At 62.8% G+C, this 7,749-nt stretch overlaps 1 long non-coding RNA gene across 1 annotated transcript; it reads right to left on the bottom strand.

Moving 5' to 3' along the window:
- Window positions 1-1,540: 1,540 nt before the first annotated feature.
- On the bottom strand, window positions 1,541-6,649 carry LOC114228033 (uncharacterized). The gene is made up of 3 exons (XR_003614117.2): window positions 6,562-6,649; window positions 3,915-4,179; window positions 1,541-1,559 (listed from the first exon to the last, which is right to left on the bottom strand). It is a non-coding gene; the product is annotated as an uncharacterized LOC114228033 (long non-coding RNA).
- Between the last annotated feature and the right edge of the window lie 1,100 nt (window positions 6,650-7,749).

Genomic DNA, 7,749 nt, shown 5'->3' with positions numbered 1-7,749 from the left:
GGGGCCGCCTTTGAGGGGACCTGGAGACTTGGATCCGCGAGGAGGGGTGGGAAGTGGGGTGGCACCTGCGCTGGGCCCCTGCGCGTGATGGCAGCTCTGTCGGCGTGAGAACCAGCTGCCTCCTGCCAGGACGGAGAGTGTGGAGCGAGCCAGGCCGCACGTCCATGCAGCCGCTCCAGACAGTGTACGTGGGCTGAGGTCACCGCTCAGCCAAGGCAGACGCTGTGCGCCTCGTGTTGGAGGCGGCGGTTCTGCGCTGCTGTGCCTTTTCCCACTCGACCCGAGTTAACAAGCGTTCTGGCCCACGAGCAGCCCCGCACACGAGCAGGACACTGTCACGTGGGGAGAGGAGGCAGGGTGCGAGGATCCGGGATGGGACCGTGGGGCTGGGGCTGGGGCTGGGGCCGGGATGGCAGGGAGGCGGCCTAAGCCTGGGAAGTCACGTGTCTAGGGTCCTAGGTGCCCTGACCAGCCAGAGCATGCGACTCGGCTGCCACGGAGCAGGGGGAGGGAGGTGCGGGTGACCTGGGCTGGGCGGCACCAGATGAGGAGCCTGTGTGGGTGCAGGAGGGAGTGTGGGCCTGGCCGATGAGACGGGATGGCAACATCTCAGCACCGGGACAGGTGCTGGGAGCCGAGCATCCGTCAGCCCCATGCCCACGGAGAGCTGGGAGGGGCTCTGGGGTCTGGCCCAGGAGACCAGCCTGTACTGGCCATGCTGTTTCTGTATGCACAGAGACACAGAGAAACATGTACATGTACATGTGTGCACATATGTGCATACACGTGCACATGCATACACACTCATATGCATGTACACGCACTTTCACGTGCACATGCATGAACTCGCACATGCATACACTGTCACATGCCCGCACATGCACCGACATATGCATACATACTCACACACACACATGCGCACACACAGGCACATGTGTGCACAACCCCCAGGCAGCAGAGGACGTGGCCCACACGTGTGAGGAAGAGGCAGCAGCCAGCCAGCCTCTGGGAGCACCACTGAGCGTGCAGGACCCAGCGCCCTGGGCAGGTGAGGCCTCCCCAAGGCAACGCGGTCCAATCAGCCACGGCGGGAGCCACAGTCATGGGCTCGACGGGGACCTGTGGGCCAGTGCGATTTCACGTGTTTACAGAGAGAAGACCGTGTCCGTGGACGGAGGGAGGTCCCCGGCGTTGGACGTGCTGGACTAAGACGCCGGGAGACACTCTTCCCCACGGGAAGTGCCCGGCACCTTCCTCGTTTCGTCTGAGGAGCCCCATCCAGGTGCCGGCCTGCACAGAGCAGAGGTAAGGGTCCCCGGTAGGACAGAGGGAAGATGCCAAGAACCAGATGCTGAAACTGCACAGAACAAATCTGGTTTGTGACCACCTGGGGGGCTCGTTGACATGTCCATTTCCCAGTGGACGTGGGGGACAGTCATCTCACGGGAGGGGGCAGCATGGCTCGGCGGTCCGGCTCCTTTTTGTCCGCCCGGGGCTGCCAGACCCCGCGTCAGCGTGGCCAGAAGCAAAGCTCCAGTCCCCGTGTTTGGACGACATGTCTGTGGAGAACAGGGGTCAGGTCACAAGGACGTTCACGGGCCACACCCCTGAACTTGCAGAGCTGGCACATGAGCAATTTCTGAGTCTGGTTCGACCTCGAACCCGGGCACCTGCTGCCGCTCCTGAGGCTGTCGGTGACCGACGCCTGGCGCGAGGCAGTTACCACCGTGCATGATGGGAAAGGGCACACCGTCTGTCTGGCTTCAGGCCCAGCTGGATCTGGTTGCTCAAATTCTGGTGAGGTCTCCAGTGTCTGGGGGCCACGAGCGCCCACCCACCCTCCTGGCTCTGGGCGCCCCGCCCAGCGGCCGATGACATTGCCGCCCTGCCTCCCCACCCTGTCCTCAGTGCTCCTCTGGGACAGGCAGTAGGGGCCTCTCCGCAGGTCTCTCAGGCAGAAACGGGGTTTCCTCCAGGAAGCCCCGCAGCGGCAGCTCTCAGGGCGGCTTCGGGTGAGCGCTGAGGGCCACCTGCGTGGTCCATGCTGGTTTGGTGAGAACCTCAGGTGGAGGCAGCTGGTGCTGACCGGACGCAGGCCCCGCGCGTCTCATAAGGCGCTCTATATGGCAGCGAGGCCAGCAGCGCATCCGCTCCTTGTAACACAGGCCTGACGGAGGAACCTCAGAGCCCGCAGTGCGTCCCACAAGGGGGCGAGGGGGGCAGGGGAGCAAGGGCGCTGCGTTCCCGGGAGGGGGCCGTGTTCCCGGGAGGGGCCATGTTCCCGGGAGGGGGCCGTGTTCCCGGGAGGGGGCCGTGTTCCCGGGAGGGGGCCGTATTCCCGGGAGGGGGCCGTGTTCCCGGGAGGGGGCTGTATTCCCGGGAGGGGGCCGTGTTCCCGGGAGGGGGCCGTGTTCCCGGGAGGGGGCCATGTTCCTGGGAGGGGGCCGTGTTCCCGGGAGGGGGCTGTGTTCCCGGGAGGGGGCCGTGTTCCCGGGAGGGGGCCGTGTTCCCAGGAGGGGGCCCTTGTTCCCGGGAGGGGGGCTGTATTCCCGAGAGGGGGCCGTGTTCCCGGGAGGGGGCTGTGTTCCTGGGAGGGGGGCCTTGTTCCCGGGAGGGGGCTGTGTTCCCGGGAGGGGGCTGTATTCCCGGGAGGGGGCTGTATTCCCGGGAGGGGGCTGTATTCCCGGGAGGGGGCCGTGTTCCCGGGAGGGGGCCGTGTTCCCGGGAGGGGGCCGTGTTCCCGGGAGGGGGCCGTGTTCCCGGGAGGGGGCCGTGTTCCCGGGAGGGGGCCTTGTTCCCGGGAGGGGGCCATGTTCCCGGGAGGGGGCCGTGTTCCCGGGAGGGGGCCGTGTTCCCGGGAGGGGGCTGTGTTCCCGGGAGGGGGCCGTGTTCCCGGGAGGGGGGCCGTGTTCCTGGGAGTGGGCTGTGTACCCGGGAGGGGGGCCTTGTTCCCGGGAGGGGGCTGTGTTCCCGGGAGGGGGCCGTGTTCCCGGGAGGGGGCCGTGTTCCCGGGAGGGGGGCCGTGTTCCCGGGAGGGGGCCGTGTTCCCGGGAGGGGGCCGTGTTCCCGGGAGGGGGCCGTGTTCCCGGGAGGGGGCTGTATTCCCGGGAATGGGCCTTGTTCCCGGGAGGGGGGCCGTGTTCCTGGGAGTGGGCTGTGTACCCGGGAGGGGGGCTGTGTTCCCGGGAGGGGGCCGTGTTCCCGGGAGGGGGCTGCACGGGAGGAGGCGACGCGGCGGCGACTGGGAAGGGAAGTGGGAAGTGCCTGTGGTTCCAGAAGCAGCACCTTTAGAACAGGCAGAGGCTCTGAGCGGCGGCTCCTCCCTGGGCCTGTGGCCTGGGGGTCGGCCTCCTTTCTGTCAAGGACACAGCCGGCCTCTCTCCCTACTGCGCCTGGGGTGTGGGGGGGGGGGTGACCGAGGCTGCCAATCCTTTCACAGGCAAGTCAGGGCAGCGGGGTAGCACGAAGGCCATCTCTGGTCCTCCTGCCACCACTGCCCCGCAGACTACCCACCGGGCCAGCAGCCACTGGGTCGAGCCGGTGTGCGCTCAGGGCTGCTCCGGCTGCAGGGCCCCTGGGGCCTCACCTGGCCCTGCGATGGCTGAGCTCATGGCCTGGAGGGAGGAGTGAGACGCCAGCCCCGGAGGCGGCGCTGGGTGTGACCACTGGGATCGTCGCAGGTCACAGGTGTCCTCCATCTGCAGGTGTGTCCTCCAGCTCTGTCCGCCAGGACAACACGGAGCTGTCTTTCTGGGTAGAGCCAAGTGCACGGGGTCATGTGCTCAGGGCGATCTTAAATGAATTCCCTCCGTCATTCCTGTGTGTGATGCCACCTTAGCCCAGCAAGTAGGCAGCTGGCTTTACCCCGTGAACCTTAGGATTCATGGAGGCAGGATGGATCCTAAGACACTCACGTAAAAGGCCTGGTGCCGGCAGACATACCACTTACTGGCTCTGGAATCAGAGCATCAAGAAATAACAATTATCCTGAGACTTCACCAGCTGAACTAGGAGGTATTTGCAGAGTCGCTGCTGTCCCGTTTGAAGGTTTAAAGGAGAGAGCAACATGGCTTCGTGACGTGAGCTGAGTAAGGCAGAGAGTCCTTAGAGCTGGGAAAGCTGAAGCCCGGTCTTCAGAGAAGATCTGGGGTGGGATGCCAGGACATCTAGGGTTTATTCCTAGGAAATAAGAATATTTTTAACACTCGTACACGCATGGGGATGAGATCTCTGGAGGGGCTAGAGGTTTTGCAAGAAAGAAAAGCAAACCCTCCTTTGTTTGCCTCTGAAACAGGGATGATAAACTCACTGTTGCTCCCAACCAGCATCAGACAGAGTGTGCCAAACGGACGGAAGGAAGAAGGGAGGAAGGAAGGGAGGAAGGAAGGAAGGAAGGAAGGAAGGAAGGAAGGAAGGGAGGAAGGAAGAGGGAGGGAGGGAGGAAGGAAGAAGGAAGGAAGGGAGGAAGGAAGGAAGGAAAGAAGGGAGGGAAGGGAGGAGGAAAGGGAGGGAGGAAGGAAGAAAAGAAGGAAGGGGAGGAAGGAAGAAGAAAGGGAGGAAGGAGAGAAGGAAAGAGGGAAGGAAGGAGAGAGAAGGAAGGAAGGAGGGAAGGTTGGAGGGAAGGAGGGAGGATGGATGGAAGGAGGGATGGAAGGTTGGAGGGAAGGTTGGATGGAAGGTTGGAGGGAAGGTTGGAGGGAAGGTTGGAGGGAAGGTAGGATGGAGGGAAGGAGGGATGGAAGGTTGGATGGACGGTTGGATGGAAGGTTGGACGGAAGGTTGGAGGGAAGGTTGGATGGAGGGAAGGAGGGATGGAAGGTTGGACGGAAGGTTGGACGGAAGGTTGGAGGGAAGGAGGGATGGAAGGTTGGATGGACAGTTGGATGAAGGTTGGACAGAAGGTTGGAGGGAAGGTTGGATGGACGGTTGGACGGAAGGTTGGAGGGAAGGTTGGATGGAGGGAAGGAGGGATGGAAGGTTGGACAGAAGGTTGGACGGAAGGTTGGAGGGAAGGAGGGATGGAAGGTTGGATGGACGGTTGGACGGAAGGTTGGAGGGAAGGTTGGATGGAAGGTTGGAGGGATGGAAGGTTGGATGGAAGGTTGGATGGACGGTTGGATGGAAGGTTGGAGGGAAGGTTGGATGGAGGGAAGGAGGGATGGAAGGTTGGACGGACGGTCGGATGGAAGGTTGGAGGGAAGGTTGGATGGAAGGTTGGAGGGATGGAAGGTTGGAGGGACGGTCGGATGGAAGGTTGGACAGAAGGTTGCATGGAGGGAAGGAGGGATGGAAGGAAATAATCCCACCATCCCTGCAGAAGCCAGCCTCCAAATCCAACACGACACCCAGTTCGATCTGCACATGCTGAGGACGGCTCTCCGTGTGACATCGTCTAAAAGCCAGAGCTCCGGCCTTCGCTGGCCCTCTGAGCACAGCGGCCATGCTGAGGGCCGAGGGGGCTGTCCGCTGGGCACCAGTGCCTACACGAAAGGAAGGTTCCCCCTCGGTGGGTGTTTGCTGTTTCCTCTCTATTTCACTCTCCGTAGCCCCTCAGGTCACGACCTGCCCGGTGGGTTCCCACACCCACTGCTGGCTCACAGCCCTCGGTTTAAAAGCAATGCTCAGAGGAGGGGCACGAGGCAGCCGCTCCTCGGGGACAGCGGGGTGGCCAGATACACCCCAGCCGTGCCCTCTGCTCATGTCCATCTCACCTCTGACTTGAGCAGCCATTCCTGAAGCTCAGGGACAGGAAGGGACGTGGGGACAGCCTGCTGCCCCCGGGGCGGCCGTGACCCTGCACATGCGCAGGACGGACGTGGTACCTCCTGAGTGGTCATTAACGGCACGCCCTCCCCTCACTCCGCGTCGGGGTCCGGAAGACCAGACGGGAGCTGATGCTGCGCACCCGGGCTGCAGGGTCCCGTTGCCCAGAGGACAGGTGTCGTTCACACGTGACAGGAGGGAAAGCTGAGGCTCAGGTGAGCCCTAACTCCCTGGAGGGGCCCACCGTGTGGCCATTCGGCCCCAGCCCCGCAGGCCCAGGAAGCAGGAGAGGGAGATGGTCCAGGAGGCGGGGAGAAGGATGTGCCAGACCGGACAAGCCTAAGCGAGCCAGGTGCCTGTGGACAGTGAGAGGTCATGTGGCTCCTGGCGCACAGCAGGTGCTCACCGACACCTCTGAACAGCAGGGTCTCTAGTTCAGGGAGGAAGAGCTGGCTCTCCCCACGCCGCACCAGGCTGGAGGTGCCTGGGGAGCTGGGTCCCTCACCCTGTCCGCCACACCCCCTCCCCGGGCTGCCTCTCAGGCCTTTGAAGCTGAGGCTGGGAAGCCCTTCAGGGCCGGGGCTCCGCCTTCAAAGGCCAGGCACCGGGATTTCCCAGGACGGAGAGGCCTAGAGGCAGGGGGTGCGGCTGGGGAACTCCAGGGGAGCCCAAGCGCCCTGAGAGCTGGGGGTTCCCCCAGCACCAGGCTTCCACACCAGGGCCAGACCGACCCAAAGATGCCCCGGAGATGCCATCCAGGAGGCGAGGCTGGAGGTGGGGAAGGCCCACTGTCCTCACCTCCAGCATCCGGTCACTTGCTCACGGCTGCGCCGAGCTGACTGACAGCTTCCTCCCGAGACATGAGCTCCAGCCCTCACTTCCTGTGACCATGGCACCTCCAGGAACAGTTTTGGGGTCACAGTCCCTGTCCAGTGCCACCGGGCGCCAGGCATTGTGCTGTCACAGGGACACCCCAGCGTGGGACTGCTTCTCTCAGAAGAAAAGCATTTGAAAACCTGCAGGGGGTGGCTCCACAGCTGAGGGCAGGGTCTGTGCCACCTCCTGCCCAGCCCCCGGCCCAGCCTGTCTCCGCCTGCACAGCCTCCACACTCCTCGCTCCTGGGACTTAGCGTCTGTCTGTCCGGCTGTCCTAATAACCTCTGTCCAAAGCCCGGCACTCCCAGCCACTGCCCCTCCTTTCTGCCGCCACGTTGTGGAGGGGCCACCACAGTCCATGTGATAACCTGCCACCGCGGCGCTCACGGCAGCTCGGGCGCAGAGCGTGGAGGTGGCGCGGGCGCTGTCAGTCACCGCGGGTCCTGGGGCCTCGCTCGCTCAGGGCGTCTCGTCACGGCGGTGCTGTCCCCACATTACAGTGAGGAGATGGGCAGGCCACCTCGGCCCCGGCTCCTGCAGCCAAGTGAAGGCCCGGAGCCTGGAGCCAGTGACCAGCAGCCCCAGCTGCCATTGAGCTCTCAGATGAGGAGGGAGGCAGCATTTCGGTACAGGTTGTTCCAAACGTTCAAGGGCGTAAGAAGAGAAAAGCAACCTCAGTTCCCCTTCTATATCATGAAATAGGACGCGGCCACAGTATCATTTCAAAAATAAAAACCCGCCCAGCCGGCGTGGCTCCATGGTTGAGCGTCGAACTATGAACCAGGAGGTCACAGTTCGATTCCTGGTCAGGGCACATGCCTGTTTTGCGGGCTCAATCCCCAGTGGGGGGCATGCAGGAGGCAGCGGATCAATGATTCTCTCTCATTGATGTTTCTGTCTTTCTCTCCCTCTCCCTTCCTCTCTGAAATCAATAAAAATATATTTTTTAAATTAAAAAATATTTTTTAACCCAATGTTGGGAAGGATGGGGAGATGGAGGAACCCTCACCCACGGCCAGAAGTAAACTACCTTCCACAGTCTGGAAGCCAACTGACAATGTGCTCAAAATACTCAAAATATTCATGGACAGCGGCTTCCCAACCCCCCCT

The sequence above is a fragment of the Eptesicus fuscus genome, chromosome 14 (genome assembly GCF_027574615.1).
Source record: "Eptesicus fuscus isolate TK198812 chromosome 14, DD_ASM_mEF_20220401, whole genome shotgun sequence".
Taxonomy (NCBI): Eukaryota; Metazoa; Chordata; class Mammalia; order Chiroptera; family Vespertilionidae; genus Eptesicus; species Eptesicus fuscus.
The sequence above is the reverse complement of the archived record's forward strand: the minus strand, read 5'-3'. Positions and strand labels throughout refer to the sequence as shown.